We start from the raw sequence: 13,394 nt of genomic DNA on the forward strand, positions 1-13,394 counted from the left end.
GCAGAGAGAGTGAGAATAGAAAGGGAAAGGAGAAAATGGAGAGAGGACATGGGAGGTGGTAGTGAGGATGAAACCCCGAGAGGCAGTGAGTACTTCAAACTGGACCATGAGTCATAGAGTGACACGTAGGTCTGTGGGTCAGTTTCCTTTCTTTGCTCCCAGATCTTGGCATTATCTTGACTTTCATCTCTATGTTCTGCTTGTAGCATCTATATTCCAAAGGGCGAGGCCATTTTTAACATCTTCATAGCTCGTACATGCTTCCTGTTGGAAGGCAAACTCGTTAGAATACATCTACATCCCAAATTAAATATAATTTTTTGGTAAACATTTTTGACAGGATATTACGTTGAACCATAGGAAATTACCATTTTTACAGACCCCCAGAGCAGTCACACATTAGCAATTTCATATTCAATCTAATAATTTTGTCTTTGAAAGTATTTGGCTGTAAGTTCTGCCTTTAATTTACCATTATTTGGAATTCCCTGGTGGTTCAGTGGTTAGCACTTGGTGCTTTCACTGCAGTGGTCCTGGTTGGGGAACTAGGATCCTGCAAGCCAAAATAAATCAATAAATCATAATTTACCATTAGCTAAGGTTTCTCTGCAACTACTACATAGAGGCTGGGAATTTACGTAAACTGAGAACTTGTAAGCTACAGATTATTATTCGAGGTAATGACACTTTAGATGCTCATAATATGAAAGGGGATAATTAATGGAGTTGACTTAAGTGGCATCTGTAAACTGTCCTTTAAACATTTATTAGCTACAACCTCCTCGTTGTTTTTATTTCGGGGCTGTGGCCTGTTGGCTTCTGGTGGCAGGCTCTGATGAGTGATTAGTGTGTGGGAGGTTTATTAGAGGAGATGCTGGGCTAGCACCCATGGGGGAGGGGAAGGAGCCACACTGGACAGAGGCTGGGCTGTAGGGTTGTCACAACCCGCCTCAGCAGCCGCATAGAGAGCTTGGAGCAAGGATGGTCTTCATGCTGTCCGGTTTGGGGCGCCGGTCGCTGGATGCAGGCTGCCATCTGCCCTGGGAGGGGACTGTCCAGAGAGAGCCAGCAGCTGAGGGCTTTAGCCAACGATGTTCCTAGCAGCTGGGGAAACAACCCTGTTGTCCTGACGTGGGGATCTAGTTAGCAAAACACAGCATCCACGACAGTGTCATTTTTTTAAAGGTCTTCTCGTAGCACCCTAGCACTGGGCCTGTGGGGCAGAGGGATCAATGGCCTGTGTGAGAAGCTGATGGGGCTTGAGGCTTTTAAGTAGACTTTTGCCTTTTAGGGAGAGAAAGGCTTTCAAATAGACTTAAGAGGAAAAGGGAGGGTATTGGGTGAGACTTGCCAGCAGATGTCAAGGTGGAGGGAGCTCTGGGTAGGGTCCCGAGTCCTGCCTGTTGGATCCTCACTGGTCTTACCTGTGAATCAAGGGGGGCACAGACCTGATGAACCCCATCTCTTCCTCCAGCCCTAGCACTGGGCAGTGCTCTGAGTCTCACCTCAGTGATCCCAAAGTAGAGCAAATCAGAGTCACTAACTGATTCAGATTTGAATTAGGCAGTTTGCGAATCTTTTCCTCGTTCCTTGTTCACTCCTGGGGATTGGTGAGGCAGGGTCCAAGCCAGGCCATTTTACAGACAATCACATTGCTTTCTCCTTCGTCTGGCTCGGGACTCTGAACAGGCACATGTATGAATAGGACAGTCCGTTTCATTACTGAGCAGAAGGCAGCAGGTCACAGAAAGAAAAAGAAGAAAGAAAAATTGGAGAGGAGCCAAGAATTAGAAAACCAGCGGCTGAGTCGAACGCCCACTGTGCTCACTTGGGCAGCACATGGAATAATACAGAGACAAGTAGTGTGGCCCGTGTGCAAGGATGACACAGCAACGCGGGAAACATCCTGTATTTTTTCAGGGGTGATGAAAACGTTCTGGAGATGGATAGCAGTGAATGGTTGTACAATAATGAGAATGCCCTTAATGCCAGAGAACTGCGCACTTAAAATGGTTAAATGGTAAGTTTTAGGTTATGAATATTTTGCCACAATTTATAAAATAAAACAGACATGGCTGTAAGGGATGGAGGGTTGGATAAAGATGTCATAAAGTAAAAGTCATGCAATTACACTGATGAAATCAATTACAGCCAAAAAAATAGCAAATGTCAAAACCCACATGCAGGCAGCAATGTGCACACCCTGGTATAAATACAAAGTAGTGGAAAGAGCCAACCTGGATATCAGCTGGGTTCAAAGCCTAACTCTGCCACTTCCTAGCTGTGTGACCTTGGACAAGACACCTAACTTCTCTGAGCCTGTTTCTTATTTATAAAATCAAAATGATGATATTGGGGCATCCCTGGTGGTGCAGTGGTTAAGAATCTGCTTGCCAACGCAGGGGACACGGGTTCGAGCCCTGGTCCAGGAAGATTCTACATGCTGTAGAGCAGCTAAGTCTGTGTACCACAACTACTGAGCCTGTGCTCTAGAGCCCACAAGCCACAACTACTGAAGCCCACGTGCCGCAACTACTGAAACCTGTGTGCCTAGATCCTGTGCTCCGCAACAAGAGAAGCCACGGCAATGAGAAGCCCTCGCACTGCAACGAAGAGTAGCCCCCGCTCGCCGCAACTAGAGAAAGCCCGCGCACAACAACGAAGACCCAACGCAGCCAAAAAATAAATAAAAAACAAAATCTATTAAAAAAAAAAATTCAGGATGCCTGGGCTTTAGTCATGGTTCTGCCACTGTGAAAACATGGGCAAGTCACTCACCCTTCCTGGATTTTGATTTTCTTGTTGTGAAGCAAAAGTTGTACTCAATGACCTCTATGATTAGTTCCTGCTCTAGCTTTTTTTTTTTTTTTTTTTTTTGCTATACGCGGGCCTCTCACTGCTGTGGCCTCTCCCGTTGTGGAGCACAGGCTCCAGACACGCAGGCTCAGCGGCCATGGCCCACGGGCCCAGCCGCTGCCACGGCATGTGGGATCCTCCCGGACCGGGGCACGAACCCATGTCCCCTGCATCGGCAGGCGGACTCTCAACCACTGCGCCACCAGGGAAGCCCTCTAACTTGCTTTTGAGCTTCACAATTTCAGAGCACTCCAGACCTTTACTGGAAAGTGTGTGTCCAGGAAAGGTGAAACTCAGAAGAGCCAGTTCTGTTAGTTTGCTAGGGAGACTATAACAAAAGTACCAGGAACTGGGTGGCTTGAACAATGGAAATTTATAGTTTCATAGTTCTGGAGGCTAGAAGTCCAAGATCAAGGTGTCTGCAGGGTTGGCTCCTGTGAGAGCTTTGAAGGAGAACCTGTCTCACACTCCTCTCCTAGCTGCTCGTGGCTTACCAGCAGTCCTTGGCGTTCTGTCTTCTCTGCCTTCATTTTCTTTCTTTCTTTCTCTTTTGCGGTACGCGGGCCTCTCACTGTTGTGGCCTCTCCCGTTGCGGAGCACAGGCTCCGGACGCGCAGGCTCAGCGGCCATGGCTCACGGGCCCAGCCGCTCCGCGGCATATGGGATCCTCCCGGACCGGGGCACGAACCCGTGTCCCCCGCATCGGCAGGCGAACTCTCAACCACTGCGCCACCAGGGAAGCCCACTGCCTTCATTTTCATGTGGCATTCTCCCTGTGTGTCTCTGTCTCTATGCCCACATTTCCCTTTTTATAAAGACACTGGTCATATTGGATTAGGCCCACCCTAATGACCTCATTTTTACTTGATTACCCTTGTAAAGACCTTATTTCCAAGTAAGGTCTCACGCTGAGGTACTAGGAGTTAGGATTTCAACATATCTTTTTTGGAGGACACAATTCTGCCAGCCCATAACAGCAATCACAATATGTGGTTAAATATTTCTGTATGGAAGGAATGAAGAAGTGGACTAAAAATAGGGTTTTGAATTTTTTCAATTAGGTGATACCATTTTTTTATTTCTCTGGAATACCTGAAGTTGAGTTTGTCAGGTATTATCGGGTTTGAGATGCAGTGTCCTTTCAAATGCTTCCCTCTGAGGAAATTTTACGCGTTCCTTTTTTTTCTTCTCCTCCCTACTTGCTTGTTCCCCTCATTCTTTTGTGTCTCCAGCTCTCGTTGCATTAATTCTTACTCCATTCTCCTTCATCGCCCTACCTGGATCTCAGAAAATAAGGGAATATCTGTTCTTCATTCACCATGCAGAGTAAAAATGCAGCCATCATTCTCACTGAATCATGACGTCTGCTTTCAAAGCCTCTCTTCTTCCTCCCCGCTTTTCCAGGGACTCAGAAACTTTGGGCCTGGAAGGGACCTGAGATGTTTTCTGAGCCCAGAGGTGGCTTGGGTCTCCTTGAACGGCCTATATTTTTAGGCTGGGCATGACCATCTCTCCACTTTTCAAGTATATTAGATATCTCTTTCTTATGTCAATTTAAAATCCGTTTCCCCATTCTGTCGCCAGTGAGCTCTCTAGAGTGTGACAGAATGAAGCCATTGCATCTCCCATGGGAAGACCTTGGAAGCAACACCAGCTACGCAGGTTCAGACTCCTCGTAACATTTGAGAAGTAGTTTTCTCTGGTTCTGCTAGTTATTTAACCAGTCAACTTCAGGGTCTGTGACTAATTAGTTGAGGTAACTCGGGTAGGTGATATAACCTCTTTGAACATCAGGGTCCACATCCTTGAAGTGAGTTACAGCTAAAAGACTTGAATTTAAAGGGCCTGCTTTCTTCCTGTCTAGCTTCACTTTTCTGAATCTCAGAAGACCATAGTACTGGGGGCTTCCCTGGTGGCGCAGCGGTTAAGAATCCACCTGCCAATGCAGGGGACACAGGTTTGAGCCCTGGTCCGGGAAGATCCCACATGCCATGGAGCAACAAAGCCTGCGAGCCACAACTACTGAGCCTGCACTCTAGAGCCCACGAGCCACAACTGCTGAGCCCGTGTGCCATAACTGCTGAAGCCCAAGCGCCTAGAGCCCGTGCTCTGCAAGAGAAGAGTAACCCCCGCTTGGGGCAACTAGAGAAAGCCCGCACACAGAAATGAAGACCCAGTGCAGCCAAAAATAAATAAATAAAATAAATAAATTTATTTTTAAAAAAAGATCATAGTACTTACCTTCCCTCATGGGACTGCTGTGAAATCAAAGGTGATAGTATTTGTCAATTTTTGTTGTTGTCGTTGCTAGTAACTACTGCTGCTGCTGCTACTATAAAGGGCCTGGCAGGAGTTCCTCTTTCTAGGCTGGGTTAACAGCAGAAGTAAATGAAAACCTTTTGCTGCAAGTCACCCTGAGCTTATAGGAAGTGGTTGGGGACAGGATGTGTAGGAAAGCCAGGAGGGTTATTCAAAGAATTATTTCCAAAAAAAAAAAAAAGAATGATTTCCAACCTGTGACCCAAGTTATGATTGTTAGCCAACTTCTAGAGCTGTCTGGGAAATGGCCAAATTCAGTTCTTAGAAGATCAAACCTGGGAGAAGTGCATTCACTGTTTTGGAACAATTTAAGCAAAACACAGGATGACTGGCATCCTTTTGATCCCCTCCCTCATCTGTATCAAGAGCTAGCTCCCTTTGATTTCAGAGACTTTAAGAAAAAAGGTACAGAAATGAGTTCTTTTGTTAAAAAAAAATCCCAAAAGAAAATAATAGGGGTTTGTATCTTCCTGGCTGGCCCTCTTTCTCACACATCTTTCTTCTGGCGTGAAGTAGGACAACAGAACTCTGTGTGGACAGACTACAGTGCACTTACCAATAGAACTGAATGGGCCCTCCCTCGTGGATGTGGCTCAGAGACTCCCACTTGGTAGCACTGATGGCCAGTTGGGTCCTTCCCGTGGAACCACTGAGCGTTATTTCATCCTTGGGTTTGCAGGGTGACTTTGCAGCCATCCTGGGCTTCTTGTCGCTCTAGTGTCTAAGAGAGCATCTGGTGGTCTTTTCAGCCACTCTAATGAAGAGAGAAGAGAGGTTGCTTTCAAGAGCCCAAGGGCTTCGCATCTGTCATGCTTACACACGCATGACTTTAGTATCTGGAGAATCACATCAGGAGCTAGTTAAAGCCATTCCTAAATTATTTATCTGGGTCAGATTTTGGTTCACTCTCTTATTCAAGATAAGGAGACTGTTGCTCTGATAGTATCATAAAACCTCTTAACGAATCTTCCATGTTTGCTCGGTGCCTCTCTGATACCCTAGTGATTGCTAATTTTTGTCTGGGACCTGACCTTGGTATAAAAATCTACAAAGTTTACCCAAGTCTTTATTACCTCTACGTGTAATCAGCTGAAAACTTGTTACGTAGCATTGGTGAAACCACCTGGTAGTGGTATGAATGTATATTTAGAGATGACAGAACTAAGGAATTTGAAACTTTATCATTAAAAAAAAAACCCTAAAGTAAGCAAAATATAAAATATACATAATTTTTAAAAGATTAAGGTGCCCGTATGAGATCAGTCATTCTCAAACTTTTCTATTTATCAGGGTTACTGCAGTAGGTCCTTGGCCTAACCTTTCAAAATCTGTTTTTTAAAAACTCCACTGATGATTCTGATAGGCTCCATTCCACAAAATAGTCTTTTATATTTTTAAATTCAAACTGTGTCAGCATTGGCCCTTGTGCTGTTAGTTGTTCTCACTAACCCAATTAATTCCCTTCATTTTAGTTATAAACCATAAGTTGAACTTATTTATTGCATACTTTTTTTTTTTGCTGTACGCGGGCCTCTCACTGTTGTGGCCTCTCCCGTTGCGGAGCACAGGCTCCGGACGCGCAGGCTCAGCGGCCATGGCTCACTGGCCCAGCCGCTTCGCGGCATGTGCGATCTTCCCGGACCAGGGCATGAACGCGCGTCCCCTGCATCGGCAGGTGGGCTCAACCACTGCGCCACCAGGGAAGCCCTATTACATACTTAAAAAAAAAAAATTATTTATTTTTGGCTGCGTTGGGTCTTTGTTGCTGCGCGTGGGCTTTCTCTAGTTTCAGCGAGCAGGGGCTACTCCTCATTGTGGTGGGAAGACTTCTTATTGTGGTGGCTTCTCTTGTTGCAGAGCATGGGCTCTAGATGCATGGGCTTCAGTAGTTGTGGCATGTGGGCTCAGTAGCTGTGGCTCGTGGGCTCTAGGGCTCAGGCTCAGTAGCTGTGGCACACGGGCTTAGTTGCTCTGTGGCATGTGGGATCTTCCTGGACCAGGGATCGAACCTGTGTCCACTGCATTGGCAGGCGGAGCCTTAACCACTGCACCACTAGGGAAGTCCCTATTGCATACTTTTAAAACATATAGACTAATTTACAGAATCTTAGCTAAGGAATTCTATTGCTCACAAAGTAATTTCTCTTTCATCCCTTGTTAAGCTTTTTTGTCTTTAATCCTCTTCCAGATAAAAACAAAACAAAAAAACCCCAAGAAAAACAAGAGGAGTGAATAAATTTGAGAAAAATCCTTTAAGTGGCCATGTACATGTGTCTTCATGCATGTAACTGTGTTAGCCTGGGGCTTTTGGGGTTGCAATATCAGAGTCTACCTCAAATGAGCTCAAGCAGAAAAGTGAATTTATCGGCTCATGGAACTGGAAAGTCCAGGGATGCAGCTGTGTCAGCTTGATTCAGAGGATTCGAATCACCCCAACTTCCTTCATAATCTGAGCCTTCTTTTCTCTCCTTGGACATAGGCTTTCTCCATGCGGCTAAAAGCAGTGTCCACAAGTGGCCTGAGATTCACAAACCCCTAGCCAAGTACCCTAATAGAAAGACCTCTCTTCTAATGTCTGCTTATTAATTCTATGGAAGACTCCATTTATTACCCCTGCTTGGGTCCCATCTCACTGCTGTGTTGGTGCACTGTGATTGACAGCACCACCTAGACTATATGGAATGTGGAGGAACCCTCCAGAGAAAAAGTTGCTCTGGAGTAGAGGTTAGCAAATTGGTTTCTCAAGGGCCATAGAGTAAGTATAGTAGGCTTTATGGGCTACATAAATCACTGCTGCACCTTCTTTTTCTTCTCCTACTAAGCTTTCTTTCACACTGAGGAAAAAGTACTGGGAGTAGGATCAAAATTGAGCAGAAAAAGGAAAATAGGGACAAAGGAAAGAGGGAATGCAGAAAAAATGGGTGAGGGTAAGAAATAATTTAGAAAGTATTAAGGAGCATAATTTAGAAAGTATTAAGGCCATATTCCTTATTCCAAAAGAACAAAATGAGCTCTGGAGCTGTGAGGCTAGAAAAATGATTATTGGCAACCACCCTTTGTGAGAGTAAAAGGAAAATTCATTTCACGTAAATAGGAGCAACTGGAAAAGACTGTGGTCAATGTCCATACAAAGTTCTTATAAGAAAAAAATATAAGGAGCAGAATAACGTTCCTTCAGATGATGAAAGCACACAAGAAGGACATGGTCACGAAAGAGATGAAAACTAAGCTAAATTTTAAAAAAGCTAAAATGAAATAAGAAAATGATAGAAGCGTGGAAGAACAACATAAATCAAAGGTACAGAAACTCATACATGAAGTATTTGGAAAAATAGGAATATATGAAAATAAAGGTGACAAAACTACCTCAGACAAGTATAGGTAACTTAAAATCATTTCAGAAATAAAGATTAAACTATACTGAATACAAGAGCAAATAAACACATATAATTCATTTTATTTATTTTTATATATTTTTGCTTTCTTGAAATATAGTTGATTTAAAATATTATATTAGTTGCAGGGTACAACACAGTGATTCAGTATTTTTATAGACTATAGTCCATTTAAAGTTATTATAAAGTATTGGCTATATTCCCTGTGCTGTACAATATATCCTTGTAGCTTATTTATTGTATACATAGTAGTTTGTACCTCTTAATCTCTTACCCCATCTTGCCTCTCCCCCCTTTCCTCTCCCTGCTGGTAACCACTAGTTTGTTCTGTATTAGTCCATTTCTGTTTTGTTACATTCGTTTGTTTTATTTTTTTAGATTCCACACATAAGAAATGACATACAGTATTTGTCTTTCTCTTTCTGACTTATTTCACCTAGCATTTATACACTCCAGGTCCATCCATGTTGTAAATGGCAAAATTTCATTCGTTTTTATGTCTGAGTAATATTCCATTGTGTGTGTGGGGGGGGGGGGATGGGGATATCACATCTTCTTTAGCTATTCATCTGTTGATGTATACTTAGGTTGCTTCCATATCTTGGCAATTGTAAATAATGCTGTGAACAGTGGGGTGCATATACTTTTTCAAATTAATGTTTTTGTTTTCTTTGGATATATACCCAGGAGTGGAATTGCTGGATCATATGGTAGTTCTATTTTTAGTTTTTAAAGGAACCTCCATATTGTTTTCCATAGTGGCTGTACCAATTTACATTTCCACCAACAGTGCACCAGTGTTCCCTTTTCTCCACATCCTAACCAACACTTATTATTTCTAATCTTTTTGATAATAGCCATTCTCACAGGTGTGAGGTGATATCTCATTGTGGTTTTGATTTGCATTTCCCTGATTAGTGATGTTGAGCACCTTTTCATGCACCTGTTGAGCCTCTGTATGTCTTTGGGAAAATGTCTATTCAGATCATCTGCCATTTTAAAAATCAGATTGTTTGGGGTTTGTTTGTTTGTTTACTACTGAGTTATATGAGTTCTTTATATAGTTGGGGTATTAACCCTTATAGGATATGTGATTTGAAAATATTTTCTCCTATTCTTTAGATTGTCTTTTTATTTTGTTGATGGTTTCCTTTGCTGTGCAGCAACTTTTTAGTTTGATGTAGTCCCACTTGTTTATATTTGCTTTTGTAGACTTTTTGCTTTTTGTTGCCTTTGCTTTTGGTGTCAAATCCAAAAAATTATTTCTAAGACCATCGTCAGGGAGCTTATGTTTTCTTCCAGGAGCTTTGTGGTTTCAGGCTTTATGTTCAAGTCTTTAATCCATTTTAGTTGATTTTGTGTATGGTTGAAGATAGTAGCCTAGTTTCATTCTTTTGCACATGGCTGTCCAATGTTCTCAATACCACTTATTGAAGAGAATATCCTTTCCTCAATGAGTGTTCTTGGCTCCTTTGTAATAAATTAATTGACCATATATGCATGGGTTTATATTCGTGCTCTCTATTCTGTTCCACTGATCTATGTGTCTCTTTTTATGCCAATACCATCCTGTTTTGATTACTATAGCTTTACAATATAGTTTTTAAAAATAAATCTCACTTTATTTTTTAATAAATTTATTTATTTTATTTATTTACTTTTGGCTGTGTTGGGTCTTCGTTGCTGTGCACTGGCTTTCTCTAGTTGTGCTGAGCAGGGGCTACTCTTTGTCGCGGTGCGCGAGCTTCTCATCGCGGTGGCTTCTCTTGTTGCGGAGCATGGGCTCTAGGTGCGCAGGCTTCAGCATTTGTGGCTCACAGGCTCTAGAGCACAGGCTCAGTAGTTGTGGTGCACAGGCTTAGTTGCTCCGTAGCATGTGGGATCTTCCCGGACCAGGACTTGAACCCATGTCGACTGCATTGGCAGGCGGATTCTTAACCACTGCGCCACCAGGGAAGCCCCTCTAATATAGTTTTAAGGCAAGCAGTGTGATGCCTCTAGCTTTGTTATTCTTTCTCAATGTTGCTTTGGCTACTCAGAGTCTTTCAAGGTTCCATCTGAATTTTAGGGTTATTTGTTCTATTTCTATGAAAAAATGCCATTGGAATTTTGATAGGAATTGCATTGAATCTATAGATCACTGGGTAGTATGACTATTTTAATAATACAAATTCTTCCAGTCCATGAGCACAGATGTTCTTTCCATTTATTTGTGTCTTCCTCAATTTCTTTCATCAATGTCTTACAGTTTTCAGAGTATAGATTTTTCACCTCCTTGGCTAAATTTATTGCTAGGTATTTTATTCTTTGTGATGCAATTGTAAATGGATTGTTTTCTTATTTTCCCTTTCTGATAGTTCATTATTAGTGTAAAGAAACATACTGATTTTTGTATATTGACTTTTGTATCTTGCAACTCTAATGAATTTATTATTTTTAACAGTTTTTTTATGGAGTCTTTAGGGTTTTCTATATAAAATATCATGTCATCTGCAAATAGTGACAGTTTTACTGCTTCCTTTCTGATTTGGTTGCCTTTTATTTCTTGCCTAATTGCTCTGGCTAGGATTTCCAGTACCATGCTGAGTAAAAGTGGTGCGTGGGCATCCTTATTTTGTTCCTGATCACAGCAGAAGAGCTTTTAAGTTTTTTCCCATTGTGTATAATACTAGCTATGGATTTGTCATATATGGCCTTTATTATGTTGAGATATGTTCCTTCTATACCAACTTTGATGAGAGTTTTTATCATGAAAGGATGTTGTTGAATGCTTTTTCTGCATCTATTGAGATGATCATATGATTTTCATCTTTCATTTTGTTAATGCAGTGTATCACATTGATTAATTTGCAGATGTTGAACCATCCTTGCATCCCTGGAATAAATCCCACTTGATCATGGTGTATGATCTTTTTAATGTATTGTTGAGTTTCGTTTGCTAATATTTTGTTGAGGATTTTTACATCTGTGTTCATCAGGGATATTGGCCTATACTTTTCTTTTCTTGTAGTATCCTTGTCTGGTTTTGGTATCAAGGTAATACTGGTCTCATAAAATGAGTTTGGAATTGTTCCCTCCCCCTCTATTTTTTGGTAGAGTTTGAGAAGGTTTGGTATTAATTTGTCTTTAAATGTTTGCAGAATTCACCAGTAAAGCCATCTGGTCCTGGACTTCTTTTGTTGGGAGGTTTTTGATCACCAAATCAATCTTCTTGCTAGTAATTAGTTGGTTCAGAATTTCTATTTCTTCCTGATTCAGTTTTGGTAGGTTGTATGTTTTTAGGAATTCATCCATTTCTTCTAAGTTATCCAATTTGTTGGCATATAATTGTTTGTAGTAGTCTCTTATGATCCTTTGTATTCCTGTGGTTATCAGTTGTAATGTCTCCTCTTTCGTTTCTGATATTTATATGAGTCCTCTCTCTTTTCTTGGTGAGTTTGGCTACAGGTGTGTCTATTTTGTTTATCTTTTCCAAAAACCAACTCCTAGTTTCATCACTCTTTTCGATTGTCTCTCTTTCTCTTTTTGTTTATTTGAAATCTTTCTCATTTCTTAATGTAGGCATTTATCACTATGAACTTCCTTCTTAGAACTGCTTTTGCTGCATCCTATAAGTTTTGATATGTTGTATTTCAATTTCATTTGTCTCACAATATTTTTTGGTTTCTCTTTTGATTTCTTCTTTGTTCAGTAGCATGTTGTTTAATCTCCACATATTTGTGAATTTTCTACTTTTGTTCTTGTAATTGATTTCTAGTTTCATACCATTGTGGTCAGAAAAGATGCTTGACACTATTTCAGTATTCTTAAATTTATCAAGACTTATTTTGTGGCCTAGCATGGGATTTATCCTGAAGAATGTTCCATATGTGCTTCCAATAGACTGTTTTTTTTTTCCTCCCCTGTGCTATGTGGCTTGCGAGATCTTAGTTCCCTGACCAGAATTTGAACCCAGGCCCCCTGCAGTGGATGCGCAGAGTCCTAACCACTGGACCACCAAGGAATTCCCTCCAACAGACTTTTAAGAATTATAAGACGATTGAGGAAATTTGCACACTGACTAGATAGATATTTGATGATATTAAACATTGTTATTTTCAGGTGTAATGAAATATATTACAAACAATGAAATTTGGGTTTCATTTAGAATGGGGTGAAAATGAATTCCTTCTCAATTCTGATATTCTATCATAGGAAGCAGCTCATTGATTATGCTAAAAATTTGTTTGGAATAGATGCTACTATTCTCATTAAGAAATGTGCTTATAGATATATGGGTTATTTAAGTGTCAAAAACTTTTGAAAAGGAGCTAGCTCTGAACACAGACATATAAATCTTCAGATATGTGATAAGCTGTGGAAACAAAAAAGAAGTCATCGACTATGCTATAGAATGCTATCTTTCTCACATTACTCTGAAAAACAGAGATAGGCTGAGAAACTAGTTCTTTTTAGTCTTCTTAAATCAAAACAGAAATACTAGTTCAAATTATTTGGAAAGACCTGATTTGTTCTTTCGGGCTAGAGCTTCTTTAAGCAAATGTGTAAATTCATACAAATAGAAGAACTGAAAGACAGTTTTTCTGCAAAGTACTAATTATCACTCCTAATGTGGGTCTCTTAGAGTGAAAGTGTTAAGTATAATCTCTTTGAATATTCTATATATTCCATATATCTCTGTATATCTATATTCTCTCTGCATATTCTTAAACCAGTCGATTTAGAAAAGTTTTCAAGAATGAGATTGGATCAGGATATGTGCTGAATTGGCACCTGGGCAGTTAGATTGCTTTGAGTATTCCAGTCTGAGGAAGGACATATTCC

The 13,394-nt window shown here is 41.1% G+C and overlaps 1 non-coding gene across 1 annotated transcript; it reads left to right on the forward strand.

Moving 5' to 3' along the window:
• Positions 1–1,813: 1,813 nt before the first annotated feature.
• Positions 1,814–1,916, forward strand: LOC116759891. Its single transcript, XR_004351563.1, has one exon. It is a non-coding gene; the product is annotated as a U6 spliceosomal RNA (small nuclear RNA).
• Positions 1,917–13,394: the final 11,478 nt, after the last annotated feature.

This window comes from Phocoena sinus, chromosome 9 (genome assembly GCF_008692025.1).
Source record: "Phocoena sinus isolate mPhoSin1 chromosome 9, mPhoSin1.pri, whole genome shotgun sequence".
NCBI classification, from domain to species: domain Eukaryota; kingdom Metazoa; phylum Chordata; class Mammalia; order Artiodactyla; family Phocoenidae; genus Phocoena; species Phocoena sinus.